The following is an 18,904-nucleotide window of genomic DNA, read 5'->3' as shown; positions in this document are numbered from 1 at the left end:
GTTCGTAATAAGGTTGGATGATCTGATATCCTCGTGTCGGTGTTGTTCCCACATCATAATAAATGTTGTTCCAGGTTCAACATTGCAAGTGACCAATCACATTGTTGTGACGTCCCCCTTTTCTGCCTTTGAAAAATACCGCCTTAAAAAAAAATCTACTTCACTTGCGAGAAGAGAAACCGCTTCTGTCCGCCGATCCAGGAACTTGAATTCTTTGAATTTCAGGATACTTTTCTTTAATAAACGGTAAGCATTATACATATTGTCCTTACAGAGGCGGTTTCTTTTCTCGCAATTGAAGTCGATTTTTTGAAGGCGTTTGTTTTTTTCGAGGTCGCGGATGACGTCAGGAGAAGGTGATTGGTCACTTGCAATGTTGAACCTGGAACAACATTATTTATGATGACGAGGGAACAACACCAACACGAGGATATCAGATCGTCCAATAAGCACATCCGCAATTTAAAGATTCTGGCTGACAGATAATTTTGACGTCAAATAAGAAAGTCACATAAATCAAAAACGAATAAAATAAACAGTGCGAGTACAATATTCAAATGAATGTTTCAAATGCAACAAAGGGCTGAGTGTGGCAAGTGGCTGTGTTCATATGAGGATGTGTGAACTAACACACTGAGCAGTGGCTGCTTTTACAGGATTAATGGTTCTATTCATCAACACAGGACCTACAATCAGAAAAAGTGCCATGTCAAGTCAATCTGCTAATATCCTGCTGTTTTGACGTGTCTGTGCCAACGCGCTTATCTCTCCAGTTCATCATACCATGCCAGGCTGCTGAGGATCACACAAATATTAAATTTCCTTTGTCATTTGGCAACTGCAGATCTTAATCACGAGAATAATAAATAACTTCTCATACATCTTCGGTCAAAGGCTGTGAGTCATTAAGTTTCATCAGCGATCACACCCAGTGTTCTCTAAAGATGAGCTAAAGCTGCATCTAAATCTGTGGCAAGTTTTCCTTCCTGCAAAGCATGCTCATAATAATAACAAAGACAATGCACTATTGTTTAGAATGCATGATTTTTGCCATGTTCATCACATTTGTTTTCAGTGTGTTTGCTTTTTAATATTATTTTGCTTTTATCTGCTGGCCATGTTTAGACATTAGGTTAAAGACAAAAAACCCTAACTGGTGCTGTTAAGGCACACAAAAAAAACTGCTTGGTTTGGCAAAAATAAATAAATGAATAAGAAAAACTACTTAGGTTATGAAAAGATTGTGGCTAGAGTTACACATGCCCCCTCCTACATTGGACCTTGCACACTGAAAAGTTGGAAATGCCAGCTCTGTCTTTATAATGCAATGACCTGGTCCACAACCTGCCACCTTGAACATACTGTAAAAGGTGACAAACTGGCAGCTTTCTAAAGCCTGTATACCTTGACTTGAATATTCAGGAATATCTGTCTCAGTTCATATTATAATCCTTCCAATACTATCCAAGCATTTCAGTCAAAACCGCAAATGTAAACCTCGCTGTGGTGCAAGAGGAAATTCAAGAGGGGCACCAGCATCATTAACCTGCACTTTCTTGAAACCATGAGGTGAATTTCAGCAGGTAGACATTTCATTTTGAACCAAACTGACAGACTGACAAAGTGACACTGCTACACCGCTAAAGTGTGGTCTTAACCCAGCCCACCTCAGCACTAAGCTATAAGCAGCAGCTAGAGACACCAAAAAAAAAAAAAAAAAAAAAAGGTCAACTTCAATATAAAGGTTCCTGCCTCTTAAATTAACAAAATAAGACATGAAAATTATATTTTATTGAAGGTAAATGCATCTAAAATACCAGCTGTACCTTGTTTTTGCTTTTCCCTGGCTTCCAGAAAGGAAAGATGCAATAGAAGAAAAATTTTGCCCAACTGAAGACTGTGGCGAGACACCAGCCTAGTCCGCCCATTCTCTCGTGGAAAAACAAAAAAAAACAAAAACCTCCTCGCGTCCTCTACCGTATCCTGTATCTCCTTGCTTTGTCTCCCCTCCCTCTCTAGCCTGCCCTTCAAGAGCCGTGTCCAGAGGTGCAAAGACTGGCAGTGTGACCTGGAGAGAATCCCAGAATGGCTTTTCATCCAATCCAAGAAAAGGTACCTTTTTCTAGTGTTTTAAAAAACTGGAGATCCCATAAAGTGCACATTACTCGTAAATGCCTTCTTCGCTCTCTTGTCTAGCATCCCTACAGCATCCCTCCATCTTTCTGTGGATGCTGCAGGATCTGCCATTCAAAGCATGAGGAGGAAAAAGATTAGGAGAGGGGAACTCAGAAGTGGGCGGTGGTGGGATGGGTCAGGCAGAGCCGTCTGGTTAAGAATGAGGCACTTATAGTGATGGAAAAAGGAGGGGGGGTCTTAAATTTAATGTAGAACAGTGGGGGGATGGCTTGAAGAGAGAAAGAACAATAAATCAGAAATGTGTTGAGTGGACAAGCAGTCCGTCATCACAGTTTAAATAATGATGTATACTACAAAGCTGGTATGCTCCAGCTGATAATTCAAGCGCTTCATGTTTGAGGTTTGCAGTGAAAGAAGCTAAAAAGAATAAAATGAATGCAGTAGTTGGACTCAGTGGAGGATGCTGGTGCATTTGGAGCTTTCAGGGTTTTTTTTTTAATGAAGACTGGCAGATTCTGACCAATCATAAATGGTGCATGGAGCCTCTGAACCAGTTTGCATCTTGAGTGATTAGTTGGGTGCCTAGCTTTCCTTATTGGATAAAGTGGAAGGCAATTGAAATCAATGGCTCCTAACTTGCTTTACATTTGAGGAAGAGCAAGAAAGTGTGTGCAATTACAAAAGGAGGCTTGTGATTATCCAAATTCTCTGCATTAAATTTGCAATTTCACCCAATTTAATCACTGATCATGAGACAATTTACCATTTAAAGAATTCAGAAAATGGAATAGTTGGCTCTTTATTTGGAAAACCTCCCAACCGCAGCTCACTTTCATTGCTTCCCCTCAGAGAACTCAGAAAAGAAAGACTGTGACTCTTTGGTGAAAAGGCCATAAGATAGGCCGTTAAGGCCAATTTGGGTATATTCTTAGCTTTTTGTTCCCGCTCTGTGGTTTCTTACAGTCAGCCTTTTCCATAGCCTGCCACAGATTTTTTTTAAAATGTCAAAAAGATGTTGGAAAATGTGAAGATGGTTACACTTTGATATCTGGTGTGCCCATCTGGTATGACTTTAGTCCAGAAATCCCAATTGTTAACAAAAAATAACCCTAAGTAAATGAGACTGTACGTGTTCAAGGAGTTTATCCTAAAAAATACACTTACACAATAGCAAACTTTTTACACTACAATGAACAACCCCAGGAAGCAACAAACATTTGTACATGTACAAATTAAGAGTCACTTCTTACAATCAAAATAATTTCGCATTGTATCAAGATAACTTTACATGTAAATGAATGCAAAAAACGAGAGTGAAACATGGCAAATATTTAGCAAATTACCAGTAAATGTTGTTGTTAAGCTGTCAGATGTATTTAAGTAAAGCTTAATAATTAAGTTGGACTCTTATCAGTTTGATAGCAGGTAATTATTTAGCTTACCCACATAAATGATTTCCATCAAACCTGCTGAAAAAAGAAACTGTTCAATACCAACCTAACTAAGTCTAACTAATCAGTTCAAGCCTTGATTGTGCTTTGCTGCTGACCCGATGGCCCAGTAGGTGTTCCAGATGCACTCCATTTAAGTTGGCTTAAAGTCTGTTGCCTGGGGTGAATGCATTGTTGGTCTAAAGCAAGTTCTTAGCAGGAGCAGCAGGCATGTGGACATCCGCACGGACCCTCGAATTCATCACCTAATGATGAAATGTATGTCACTCAGACTCACGCGGACCCTTGAAGACTTATGTGATAAGTATCCTAGCTCAACTATCCATTAGCAAGTTAGCTACCTTTTCCCCCCCATTTAATTTTTTTTTCAACAGATTAAGAGTTTGAGGGTTTGAGTGATATAACCCTACAACTCCCTGCAAAAATTTTCAACACCCCGAGAGTTAAAACTTTCAGGATTTTATGCTCCAGGAGATCAAATTTAATGATTTGTTTCCCTAGTTTACTCACCCATCTCCACTTTCCCAACTTCCCATAGCTAAAGCCGACTTGGACACATTTAGCTTACTTCCTTAAGCATTTCTGACAAGCATTCATTTTAAACATAAATGTCCTGATATATGGACAGATGCTTTGTGTATTATAGAGAAAACAAAACTGCCTGGGGAAACTACAAGACCTCGCTGCAAAAATGTCGATATGATGTGTGACGAGCAATTACATTCATGTTTATGCAGCCTAAGACTCAGGGTGTAGAAGAGAGAATACAAATTCTAAGCATATAAATAAAAATGCAAACAAAGCACAAATAAGATTCCAGTTTACTTTGCTGCACAAGCAGTGTGCTTGTTCTGAAGACACTTGCAGATTTCTACAAATTTTAACATTTCAGTTACTGAAACACAAAAGGGACCATTTATGTATCAAAGAAAAAGAATATAACCAGAGGTTTCCAATAAGAGCAATACTGCACATTTTCCAGAGCATTTAGCAGATATGTTATTCTTGCAGACACTTTGAGAGTGAAGCTACTGTAAGTTCTCACGTGAAGGAAAGGTCTCACCATTACACCAACCTATCAAGAGCTTTAAGCTTACACAATACTGGCAAAGGAAGAGAAGTTCCGGAGAGGGCGCAGGGACAACACTATGCACACTTCCTGCCTCTCTGCGGGACAAACAATGGGCTGGTTTCACGTCTCAATCTGGCAACGTCAGCTCTGTTGTCCATTCTAGGAAACCAGACAAGAGGTGAGGGAGTGAAGGGTCATTGTTTCTGGGAGAATAAGAGGGGAAGTGGCTGGTCATGGTCTTAATGTGGGAGGGTTCACTGGGATGTTTTACTCACAGCTGGTGGCATCCATTTGTCACTTTAATTTGATATTGTGTATCAGTAAAATGCAGTGGATTTCTAAAAGCACTGAAAAAGAAAAACTGTTTTAATGCCATCTGGGTTATACTTTTTTCCACCACTCAGGAATTACGTCATCCCATTTTCCCAGAACATCACATCTAACAATGCTGCGGGGCAACAAAATAACGTCTAGCATATGAACTCAACATTGAAAATGTAGCGTTTTATATTCAATAGGCATCGCCAGTTAGTCGCAGCCTTCTCATGAGACTTATTAAGTGCAGACGCTGCGCTGCACTGCAGACTCTTTCATCTTTATTCAATATTTTACATACATTTCAGCTGTCAGTAGTGAGTGCCAGTCTGTGCCCAAGCCTTCACTAAATCATGAAGGCCTTGCTGGTTATACCCAGTATGCACATGACTGCAGTAAGAGACCGTTATTCCTGTAAATACTCCCAGGATTTGTTAGCAATCACTGCATCACTAGAAGGCAGAACAAATCTACAATGAAGTTAACTAATAGCCAATAATACCATTTGCACTGGAGACCCATTTGTTTAAATATTCCACTTCATATTTCTGCCCCCAACAAAGTGGTTGTGATTGATGCTGCAATTACCTCCTGCCCCTCCCATTATTGATCTAAGGCGTTTTTGGGATTGAGAGCTTGGCGGCTTTAGGCACATGGCAGAAAGCCATGAGGGAATTAAGTGAAAGCTAAGCTCATTTCATCTTTTGACATAGCACAGAAACACTCCTCTATCTTAAGTCGGCAGATGGGAGCAGTTTTGGCAAATTAGCAATCATGGAAAATTCATGTGTGGATTGGTGACAGAATGGAAAGCACATGAAAGATGCTGGTTTGAGAAAAGCTATAATCCCAGCTGCTAACCCAAAGCTTCTTTAGGTGGAAGAAAGATTTTAGTTTTTACCTGCAGGCAACTGATACTACAAATCTGAATCTGTGTACGAGGTGAAATTTGGAAAAATGTTATTGTTTTATGGAATATTTTATTCCATAACACTTTAAAAGGTAATTTGTTTGGGAAAAAAATGTCAGTTATGGGTTGTTTTTGATTGTTTTTTAGGGATTTGGTTTACGGAGGTCCAAATTTACTGGTAGGTTTAGGGTTTACAATGAAATTCATCAGAATTTATCCCATTTTTCCTACATTATTTTAGATGCATACGGCAACTATGAAGCTAATAAATCATAAGTGTACAGGAAGGACTCTCTAGCAACTTCAATCCTTTGTAGGGGAGTAAATTACGAATTCCAAAAAGGAAAGGGTGAGATATTTAACCTTTACTTATCATCTACACGAGCAGCCACCACACATAAAGTACACAAAGTCACCACTTCACCTTTGGAGGAACTATCAGTCTGCCACTGAGCAATCATCAGCTGTCTCATAAAAGCCCAGACGTGGCTGAAATGGACAAGCTGTAGGCCAAGGTGATGAAAGCGGTGAACATCCATTTTTAGAGAGACAGCTCTGTCATACCTCACTTTGAAACTGTAGGTACTTCTAAGTACACGTAACCTTGACTACATATGCAATATTTTAGGATTTACATTTAGCCATTATGGATTAACCGATGGTCATTTAAAGAACTCTGTCCAATCAGCTGACCAGTTCAGGACAGATGTTAGTCCACCTCACAGCCCTATGTAAAACAGTCCTCAGTGTGAAAGTTATTACGGTCTGTGAAGCCATAAAGTAATTACCTCTGCGGACACCTCCACATCAGAGGACAGGACGAAAGAAATGGACGAAGCACAGACCGTCTCTGAGCGAGGTCAAAAAACAGACAGATGGCACAAAGCAAAGTGTTTGTCATAAAAAACATTTTATCAGGTTAAAATACAGGAACAAAGTACTTCATAACGATGTCGACTTTTTTTTAAGTGGACACAAATCAAAAGGGCAGAAACCACCTTTCAACTGCAGCCCAGTCTCACAACTAAACGTGAAACAGAAAAATGTATCTACTTTTTGTGTTCATCGGCAGAAATTATCACATTTTCCAGTCGGTGAACACGAATGTGGAAGTAATGCATTTCAAAAGGAATTTTGAGTCACAAGGACATATTTCTACAGTGAAAGCAGGGAGACTTCACCATGGCAACCAACAAAGAAAAGCTTTAAAAAGCGTGGCAAATCTTGTCATGATCTTTTTCCAAACCTAACCCAGTAATTTTAATGCCTAACCAGTAATAATATTTCTAATAATATATTTTAAAATGATGTGTAAAAATCTTTGGCTTCAAACTTTGGCCTCTAGCATGATCAGTAACATGAATCGCTACAGCTCCAACCTCTCCAACTTCTAAATATAGACATTTTGTTTTCTCGTTTTTTCCATTTATTTCATGTTCAAAAGATTAGCGATGCGAGTCCAGGTTGTCTGCCATCCAATGTAATTCATTTATTTTAACAAAAATATACTTGGATCCTTGTCTATTACTTCTTGCATTTTAATATTGAGGTATTTTCGGGGGGACTTTTATATATTTTAACACAGCCGAACTATGTTTCAAACAAAGCTCATAAATACAACACTTTTCACCTCTTACAAGTCCAAGCAATACTGAGCCTGAGACAAATGGAAACAATATAAGCACTGTGACAGTCAGACAGTGTCTTGTCTGTCTCTTTTTATTTCTAAAGCTGAAAGCAGTGCATAAAACAATAGGAAGAGCAGCTGAAACAACACTAGCAGTCACTTTCCGCTGTAAAAATGACATCATCTGCAGCACAGAAATCAGCTGTATGTAATTAACCTTGACAGCAAATCAGACTAAACTGAACTTTTTTACAGTTATCTGCTTTACAAGTGGAACGAAGGACCCTGTTAACAACAATTTTACAACCTCTAACATTCCATGAGAAACAAAAGCCACGACTCCAGCCAAAAGCAGGATAATGATTAAACCTTTCAGTTTTAAAGTCCTGCATGGACAGTTTGGATCAGCATGAGTCATCCTACTTTTTCACTCAATAAAAATGTTTACAAACTTAACCAAGATGTAATACCACATGTGAAAATTGTTTTTTGTCAGCTCACTTACACAAAGGGGAAAACTGACAACAGAAATCAAAGAGGCCAAAAAATGTCGCAACAATCAGAGTTTGGAACATTGGAAAGTGGTTGAAACAGTAACCTGAAAAAAACAACAGCTTTGGTGCTGTGCATGCTAGGGCTGACCTCAACACCAGGAGCAACACCCTGATCACCCACAGTTTAAAATGACATGTTGCAACAGTACTTACCAGCCAGAGGGACATCGCAGTTCACTTTGAAGACACCTGGGCAGTAATTCCCTTTAACAGATCCGTAGCTTATTGAACACCGAGCTAGCTTTTCTGGGATTAACACAGCTCTGTTAGTCCCCCACAAAGTTGGATGCACATACCAAAAAAAAAAAAGAGCCTGACAGTCTGGCCCTTATCCTGACATACTTCCTGAGCTGTATTGTTAGTGCAGGGAGAGGAAACACGCACCGTGGAAAGCCAGTGTCAAGAGATCATAACATGGAAAGTGAGAATACCAGGAGCTATTGTTTGTTCTGATATTTTTTTTGCGTTTCTTGTAATTTTGCCAAGGTCAGAGGTTAAGATAAAAACAGCCAGAGTTGCTCTCTAATAATCTGTTAGAATCTACAACTTTGACAGATGCTAGCACATTTCAAATCCAGCAAATTATAAAAACTAAAAATTTTACTTCAGAAAAAAAAAAAGCTTAAAAAAATCATATAAAAAGTTCAATTTCTGATTTGTTACTTAAGACTCATCATTATTATTTTTTTTTGGGGGGGGGGGAGCAGTAAGTATAACTAACTACTAACTTAAAGACAAGCTAGCAAAGAATCTCTACATTCCCACAGACAAAAACCTGTATGTCAAAGATGTAGTCACTATGACCTCACTGACTATAAACATGAGCATTTTTGTCACCATCACAAGAAAGTGAGAAACCAAGGACCTTATGGTTCTACAGTGGAGATATAAACCACAATGTTTCTGAGTCTTACTGTATACCATGAAGTTATCTTGTATTTTACTCAAAATGGGACCATAAATTACAAAATTAACATCAAGCTGTAGCAACTAAAACTTGAAATCAGAGATCAGCAAATCAGGAAAACTATTACTGATTTCATTAATTAAGAAAGCAGTGGGGTCATTTTCTCATATATTTTCATACAGTTCAGACTTCTTTTGCAGCCAACAGTTGTCCCCTGTTGGCCATTAGAAAAAACATGCAGGTTCAAGGCACTTAAGCATTGGATGACAAACAAAAAGTTAATTGCATTATCTTCAACAGTAATACTCCCATTCAAAAAAATCCAAATTTACGGCATGTTTTTGACTTCAACAACATTCTACTGAGGCTTCAAACCAGTATACTAAACTACTAAGACCATAAATCAAGACTTAAACTCAACAAGGCTTCATTTTTCAACCAGAGTTGTCACCCACTGCTGGCATTAGAAAGTCTGAAGATTTAAGGCACTTTATATGAAGCTTAAAACGTGTAGGTCAGAAAATTTAAGACAACAATAAACTTCACTAAACAGAAAATCTCATTCAAGACGTCGGTGATACATTTACCTTTGAAACGGCTCTCCTACTGTTTGATACTTTTGTCCAAAGTCCGGCACTCTTGCTTTTAACTAAAAGCCAGCTTCACCCCTTCACACAAATTCTAAAACACATCAACAATTAACCTAACATGCTTTTCTCTGAGAACATGCAAAATCCACAGAGAAGGAGCGATAACAGGCCTAAGCATTGCTCCGCCATCTAACAGAGTTTGGAGAACACAGTTCTTATTTAGATTTAATGGGCTTAAAATCAGAGGTGAGCTCTGTGGGGCTAAATCCTTTTGAGAGCTCCTTCTTCTTATAGATGGAGAGATTTTTGTGAATCTGGCAAGTTTGATGAATATAAGAATTTTTTAAAAGGGCTAACAGAGGAAAGTGCAAAGCTGAGAAGTGCAATTCTCTGTGGGTACTGTCTATAACATTATGCTGCCTTTTTTCCTTTTTTTCGTGTTACAGGAGGTAGGAAACTCTTCTAAACAGATAAATTAAAGCACTAACGTGCTGGCCGAGGTGAAGAGGTCGGCCCTTTGCGACAGAGTCTTTTCTTAAAGAACTAACTCCAAACTAAACAGCCTTCTCTTTTGTTTTTTTAAACAGACCCTTAATGGAAACCACCTCAGGCCTGACAGATTCATTGCCACTTGTCCGTGAGTTAGGAGGGGACTCTTAGAAAGCAGAGCATGCAGACTGTGAGCAGCCCGAGTGGCATGGAACATTAACATCTCCCTCCAGTTTCCTTTTCTCTTCTCCACATGACTTTTACAAGCTTTTGAAGAAGGAAGGGAAATTTACTTTGCTGGGGGACCCAGAAAAAAAGAATGCCAGATTCATTCATTAAAGATGTAGACAGCCAAAAAAAAAAAAAAAAAAAAAAAACTTGCTGGGTCTGCTGCAAATTCCTTCCACACTTAGTGGAAGGTACTTAACAATGTTTTAATTGCTTTTAAATGGTTTTGGAGGTGGGAACATCAAGGGTTGATCAAAGACACATCTAAAACACGAGTACCCATCAGCAAATTTTGCATGACGGTCTTCTTGCTCATCATAGATTGTCTGAACAAAATAAACATATAGTAATAATGTGGACTCCGGCTCATGTAGGTATTGTGGGTAATGAAAGGGCAGATAGGTTGGCTAAAGCAGCTGTTAAAAAAGTAGATATAGATGTACAGATACCATTGTTGAAAACTGAAGGGAAAAGTATAGTTTGGACAGAAAGTAAGAACTTCTGGCAAATGGCGTGGGATAATGAAACAAAAGGAAGACATTTATATAGTGTACAAAACACGACAGAAGTTAAAAAGAGTAGTGGATTAAATAGTAAGGAAGAGGTTATTGTAAGTATACGAACAGGTCATTGCTTTCTAAATGGTACTCTTTTTAGGATGAGGAAACATCCGACTGGCTTGTGTGATTGGTGTAATGCTATGGAGACGGTTGAACACGTGCTTCTTAATTGTAGGAAGTATGCCAGTCACAGGAGGGTGATGAGGGTTGAACTGAGTGGTGAAATGGAACTGACCTTTGGAAAAGTGGTTAATCAGTTAAGTCATGGCGATGGGAAAGGGGTGGCTTTTCGTTTGTTGAGGAATACTGGTTTAATCCAGAGGATCTGAGGAATCGGAAGTGAAGTAAGAAGAAAAGTCAGGAGATGGCAGTAGTGCAAGCTGTCGTTAAACATGAAAGAAGAAGAAGGACGCATCTAAAACCTGCAGGACACCGGCCCTCGAGCCCTGGGTTTGGACACCATTGCTATAAAGGATGGATCCAGCTCTGGTGATGTCGCCCACTGATTTCTGAGATCCAATTTCTTAAGCCTCAACAAGAATGTTTCCACCACCTTGGTTGCAAAAAAGCTAACGAGGTGTACATCTTACCGAGGAAGGGTTGGTCTGTTAAATCGCATGCTCAAAAGACTTGGGATTGACAACAATTGTCCTCCTTCTTAAAACTTTTTTTTTTTTTTAAATTAAATTCAACATGACCCAAAACAAGTGACTGAGCCCATGAAATCAGCAGGAGAGTGTTTACATAGGACAGGTCAGAAAGCAGTTTTCCCCCAAAACACAGCTATCGCCATCTGGTGGCCTTCAGATAGAACATAACTTTTTAGGAACTTCGGCATTGGGTTTATTTTTTTCAACCCAGAAGCTACGTCCATTATTATACTGTCTTCTGGTTTCCCCCTTCATTTGTATTTTATATATATATTTATGTACTTGTTAACTTATCCATCTGAAGACCAGAGTTAGCAGAGTTAAAGGCATGGCCAGTATGACTGACAGGTGTCACCACCACTGATTCAAGACACTGAGCTGGACTTCTTGACTGTTTGTGTGGATTGCTTTCAGCACTTTGGTCAGTGGTTGCTGGGTTTGAAGTGTTTTATAAATTAAGCTGGCTAGGCTGGGCTTGGCCTTGCATCCATATAGTTTGAGGAACTATGCATGCTTGATAACCAAAAGGCTAGCATTCATTTATAACCATTACACTTCACCCCCTCCTCCAAACAAATACCAGTGAGTGATTTCATGGTCCATCCTTCACATTCAAAAGGTTTTTCCTATAAACAGAACAAAGTAAAAATGAATGTGTTTGAAAAACATTTCCGAAAAGTCTCAAAGTCCGTTTTTGTGATGGTATTGAAAGAAAAAACAAAGTTCCACTTTGTTTTCGTAGACCATCAACTTCCCACATCTATATACCCACACATCTAGCTTAAACACAATTTTCATAACAGTGTAGCGGCAGTAAACAACTATAAACACAATGACTGACAGCTTAAAGCATGAGAATGTGTTTCTGTCTGTGCATGTTGTAGTAGATGGAGGGATCCTGTGTGTGTTGTAAACACAGTGAAGCTCTGAGCTTAAACCATATAGGATTCATTCTCCCTAAAGTCTTTCTAAACCCCCCCACCGCTGGATCAAAGCCTGTGTTGTGGGCTTGGTTTGTGACGCAGGGGGGTTACTTTTCTGGCCGGCTGTTATTGTCCCTGAAAGTGCTAAGCCATGAGTGAGGCCTGTGTGGTGAATGCTGCTGCCAAGAGGAGTGCCTGAAATGTTTGTAGTCCTCCCTGCCATGTGTGCTGCGGATAAGGCAGAAGGCCTGGCTTTAAATTGGACGTGCATGTTGCATGACCTCACATTTGTCATGTCTGATTAAACCACACGAACCCCACATAAAAGCCAGCTCTTGCTTTAATATAGATAACAAAATACAACACTGACTGCCCCCTGCTGGCCTCTTTTCTCCACAGTCACCAAATGGATTAATTGTTTAAGGAAAGACAGAAGTTTCTGACTTAGTGGCGGAAATCATGAACATGTTGCTCTCTATGCAAATGTTAGGAAGCCACATGGTTAGAGGCTCAGACTGTAAACATAGCAATGCTGCTTCAAATAAACACTAGAAGACCATTTCTATTACTGTGCCCTATTTCACGGCCAAATATGACGGCAGAACAACAAAATATGAAGATGATAAAACAAAACAAAAATAAAACAAAAAAAAAAAGAATGACACCAGGCACCAACCTGAGACTTTTGGGTCAAATTCCAAACCTTTGTAAAGTTTCTGTTTCTGCATTTTTCAACATTTTCAACCAATAAGATGTTAACCTTCACTGTGAGTGCTTAAATTATTCTACACAATCAAAACTAAAAGTGTGTTAAACAGAACACAGTAACCACCGGTCACTAGGGGACAATGTGTATTCCCCGACTGTCAAAGAGGGTGCTGAACTAAAAACCTTTTTGTAATTGCTTTAATTGCTATTAGGCTGCCATAGTTCAACATAAAGGGCATGAAAGATGGTGCGTTTTCTGCAAACACTCACCACTTATACTCCGAGCTGTGGGGAATCTGGAGAAAGTGCAGCACCAACCAAAAACAGATAACGTTCAGCTTCAAAGTAAAAGCTCTGTCTTACCATTTCTACCAAAACATTTCAAAATGGGCAACTTTGTTTTGGGTTTGCGTTTCACAGCTTTAATTACGCTGCTCAAGCAGCTTGCAAGCGATTGCAGAGAACCTGACATCTTCGAAGGTTGATAATCACAACAACCTTCTAGCAAGGAAAGCATTCACATAGACGTTCTCAATGCAGCACGATATACACCTGTATGCAACCAACTTCTCCTACCGACAGCCAACATCCATTCACCAGCCAGTCATGGATTACACACTTTTCCCTAGTGAGAGGTCAGGTGGTCACTGACTCGTTTCTAGTCCTGTGCGACTCCACTTCTGGACACCATTTACACCATCACCAGTTTTTCAGTCAAAATAGACAAACATTTAAAAACAAATTCTCTCAAACGTGCAGTAGAGGGCTAAAATAGATTACTCTGCAATCGGTCACAGTAATACTACAGCAACTACCTCTGCCTTCACAGAAGTGGATGTCAAAGATGTTACCAGGTACGCGAAGACACCAAACGCAGCAGGTAAACTGGGGACTTAAGAAAGCAGAACTGTTGACTGACAGCTAGCGGTGAAATTTTACACACTGCAATTTTATACTCCATCTATAAAGAAATGACACTATAATAACAATATATTATTCCTTAGAGTTCCAGTTTAAATTCAGATCTTATTTTCATTGTTGCCATTTGTTTCCCTTGCACGTGCTGTCACACTTCCAGAAAGTCATAAATGCAAGAGTGTTTGCAGCCTCCACCCTTTAGCCTTACGATTTATACACTGGTGACACTGAAAAATAGATTTCAGTTACTGCACTGTATAAAAATGAGGCTAAGATTACCAGCAGACCTTATAGAAGTAAAAAAAAAAGTTTGTGTATTTGTCTGTGTGTGGTGGTTGTGGCAAGGACACCCTGCCTGTCAGCCTTAGATGTGATACACCCTCTGAACATGGAGCTGCATTTCTTCGCAGCACCCACTGTAACCCATGGCGATGGCGAGCCTGCCCAGCAGCCAGGCATTATGCAAATGTAAATCACGCTTGACTGGCCACAAGACTGTGTGTGTGTCCATCGCATGGCTTCACATTTCACCCAAACTTTATTGGTGCCAGTGGTCTTTTTGTCTGCTTTAATTGAATTAACTTCTCAGAAACAGACCTTTGCAGGAGAGCGATGGGACGTAGCATAGCCATCAACCCGGCACGGGAGCTTTTAACTGTGTTTATACTGGAATCATTTAATTCTTCTGAAGGAAAGGAGGAGGGGGGGGGGGGGTGTCTCATTTACTTCATTTTATAACTTGATAATTCTTATTTTTAAGAGCTACATGACACATTTGTCACAGTCACAAAGCAAATGCATCATCAGCACCATCAGACTCTCTCCCTTTGCTTGGAAAGAAAAAAAAAGGAAAAGAAAAAAAAAGTAATTTAAGCTCCTGAAAACATTTTTCCTCAATCAGCGTGCTGGCTTTAGAAATGCATTCCTGCATGAACAAACTATTTTCTGCCAAAGTCAGAAGAATTTATTGTTGTTTCACAGGACATTTTTGTCTCTGCTCCTCTCACTGGTTTACAGTGGGTGGGGCTCGCTTAGCCTAACTGTCGTCACATGTTCCTGCGCATCAATCAACATTTAGCAACATAAAATAAATCAAATCTGACTAAACCACAGCCACATAAATTAGCCTTGTTTTTAGGTTAACAGATGTAGAGGAATGTCACAAATTGAGTGCCAAAAAAAATAAATAAATAAAATACAATCAACACATCTTAAGTAACACTTTAATTTATGGTAATTATTCCTCAATTTGAAGCTATGGGCATTTTTGTGGTAATTACGTGAGTAAGGCTCAGTTTAAGGTACAAAAACAGTCAATGGTTATGTCCCCATCTGCTGGTTAAAAAGCACAGCATCATTAAACCCACATCGAGGAGACCTGAGCTCCACTTTGAAGGGTCTGAAAATCTTCAGATAAAATGCATCACTCTGCTGTTGTTTTGACTACAAGGCGCTGTCTGAAAGAAGGAATGCGTTCATCCTTTCTTCTTTCACTTCGACTGCGGACAAAGTGTCGTGGTGTCCCACCCAGATGCCAAGCAAACAGCGTCACATGGTTTCCTCTGGCAGATAAAAGGGTTGTGGAAGTCCAAATGTTTGGCCAGTGTCTAAGATAATGTAGTACAAACAGGTTTCTGCCATCTCTATGTGTTTGATTTATGCAGACTCGCAGGCGTGAATGGACTTGAATTCTGCAGGGTGATCTACGGTGGCAGTTCAGTTAGATGTGCATCAGACAGCAAATAACGCTGGCTCTGACTCAAATGGATATAAAGAGCCCAAAAGTTTCCCCACTGCACAGAAAAGTCATTTTGTGTCAAAAGAAACGCATTTATTCAAAGAGTCAACAGGGAAGTTCAGGAAGAAAGGCCTGTTCTGCTTTTCAGGCTGCTCATTAACTGGCAGAGCATGCTGCTGCTGTCGGGAGTTTCTTTATCCAGATCTGTTCAGGTCAAATACATTGTGAATTCAGCCAAACAACACCAGGGACTGTTGAGATTTAGGCTCACAGCCCTCGGGTCACTCTTGTTATTCATCTTCACATTAATTTCATCACTCCTGGGAGGCAGGAATAGCCAAAAATGTTTCTTTATAACTCACAGAACGTACATTTTCATGTTAATGTAGCCTGGCATGCAACAGTGATTTAATAAGCTAGAAAATCTACTTTAAAAAAAAAACCTGCTAGAACCTGCTTTTCCAAAAATTTAAATTCACAGTTAAGAAATAAAAATGGCATCTCTGTTTCTGCAGAAATTTCACTTCTTGTCAAAGGAACTACTGACTTCAGTCAGGATCATCCATCCGTTTTCTGGAGCCTATCCCAGCTTTCATATGGAGAGAGGCGGGGTCTCTCCCTGTGATTGACAGGTCGCTGCCACAGATTACAACACACACTCATATTTACACCTACATCTCATTTAAAATGACCAGTTAACCAAACATGCACATCCATGGACTGTGGAAGAACACCAGAGTACCCGAGGAGAGCATGCAAACTACACACAAAGGCTTCAGCTGATGATCAGATTCAAACCCTCAAACCCAGACGTCTTTGCTGTGATGGAGCAGTAACGCCGGCACATCACCTCAATGATTAGTACTCAATTTCCAATACTTGATGGTTTCATTTTAGTGGTATGGCTCTGTTGTGCGTCTCAAAGTCTCAAATTGAAAAGAAGCCTGATCAGTGACAACAGACTCCCTTCACAAATGAACAGCAGCGAATGTATGAAATCAAATGCTGGACAAGAAAACACTCTACAGATGAGGTAAATTTAACTGGGAAGAATAAGATAAAATATATAAATTAAAGTTGAAAATAAAATAACTGTACAACAAAATACACAATATAGAACTATATAAGAATGTATGAGGAAATCTAAATATAAATAAATATATACACAATAATAATAACAGCAGCTGTACAAGTATTAACCGGAAATGAAGAATATAGTGACCAGTGTTGTGCAAAAACAAAGTCCAGAAAGTCCAGTGTGTGTAAGAACTGTATGTGTGGGTCAGTACTGTGTGGTGGTGTGATTGAGAGACCGTATCGCCTGCGGGAAGAAGCTCCTCCTCAGTCTCTCTGTGTTGGTCTTCAGGGAGCGGAATCGCTTTCCTGACCTCAACAGAGAGAACAGTCTGTTGTTGGGATGGCTGAGGTCCTTCACGATCTTCCTGGCCTTGGTCCAGCACCGCCTGCTGTAGATTGAGTGCAGGTCAGGGAGCTCGGAGCGGATGGTGCGCTCAGCTGACCGCACAACCCTCTGTAGAGCTCGTCTGTCCTGCATGGTGCTGTTCCCGAACCAGGTTAAGATGTTTCCCGCCAGGATGCTCTCTATGGTGCACGAGTAAAAGTTCCTGAGCACCTTGGAGGGCAGTTGGAAGTCTCTCAAGCGTCTGAGGTGGTAGAGACGCTGTCGGGCCTTTTTCACCACGGTGTTGATGTGACAGGACCATGACAGGTCCTGCGTGATGTGAACTCCGAGGTATTTGAAGCTGTCCACTCTCTCCACTGGGCACTCGTTGATGACGGGGGTCATACAATGAATGTGTATAAATATTGGACACCGCCATTGAGACATCAAACACTGATTAAGTCCTACTGTGAAGCTTGGGCCGTTTGGCCACCTTGATGTTTTAAAACCACACATGACAAACGAGAGGTGGATAAAAAAAAATATGCTTGCTTAATCCTTTTACTATAATTTACAAGCTGAACATCAAGTTTGCATTTTTGTGTTTGTTTTGTAGAAAGAATGCAGGTTTCAAACCTGTAAGTTATCTCCAGGCTTTATAGACAGTCTGTGTTCAGAAACAGCATAAAAAAGGGGAGTTTGGGTTCCAAAGCAGCTTGCAGAGGAAGACATCATGTGAACCATCAACTAATGTAGGCTTTCTCTGAAATGCCTGATCTTGACTTATTGCACTCTGTTGTATTATTTCATGGATGAATGAATAGTAGAAAGTTTAAGCATGTGTCACAGGAAACTGCCTTTAAGAATTAAACACAATCACCTGATTTAGAAAACAATTTTCAACTGTCTTTTCTTTTCTTTTTCCAAAGGTGTGACTGCGTACCCTGGGCCTCAGTTTTGGCAGCTCACCTCTTTTACTCCATAAAAGACCCTGACATGCTGAGAGCTAATCCCAGAGTCTAAATTTAAGAATGCACATGTGTTAAAGGCTTGGCTACGGTGGAGCTTAGCAGTAATATAAGACAATAGCACAAAAGGGATCTCAGGAATGTGCCACAAAAGTGAAAGTGCAGAGAGAGGAATGCTATGCAGTGAGGCGATAAGTAACAGTGTCGCGGTGGAGGGAGCTGCTCGCTGATAATGCAGCCATTAAGGCAACTTGTTCAGCTTCATCTAAAACCATTTAAAGGCACTTTATCTAACATTAGACTGTTAAATTCATTATTGTTATCTGAGAAAAGAGGAGGCCAAGATTTCCCTGAAAGATGGCGTGCAGAAAGTTTGTCTTTTTAACCCAAAAAATGTGATGCAATGTCACGTTGCTGCAACAATTAATTATCATTTACGGTACAACTGCAACTGCAGACATACATCAGTCAAAATAAAGCACATTTAATGGCAGAACAACAGATCGGGGCAGTATAGTGCGAGTATAAGATTAGTACAACTCTGTTCTTATGTAACTATGAGTCATTCTCATTATCCCATGTCAACAAGTACGATATTACTTGCATACCCAGAGTAATATTAGCCTCCAGTCAGAGTTGATACACAGACCTAACACTACAACACAATAAGGTGGAGGTATTCAGGCTATTTTCAGAGTCATGCCACAAAGCTGCCAAGGCAGATAGGCACGCAGGAGGCAAACAAGCAGCAGATTATG

General features: G+C 39.9%; 1 protein-coding gene across 1 annotated transcript in view; it reads right to left on the bottom strand.

Moving 5' to 3' along the window:
- The window catches only part of LOC120730942 (tensin-1-like), a 188,789-nt gene that overhangs the window by 154,801 nt on the left and 15,084 nt on the right, over positions 1-18,904 (bottom strand).

This window comes from Simochromis diagramma, unplaced genomic scaffold (assembly GCF_900408965.1).
Source record: "Simochromis diagramma unplaced genomic scaffold, fSimDia1.1 OVJJ01000343.1, whole genome shotgun sequence".
Lineage (NCBI taxonomy): Eukaryota > Metazoa > Chordata > Actinopteri > Cichliformes > Cichlidae > Simochromis > Simochromis diagramma.
The sequence above is the reverse complement of the archived record's forward strand: the minus strand, read 5'-3'. Positions and strand labels throughout refer to the sequence as shown.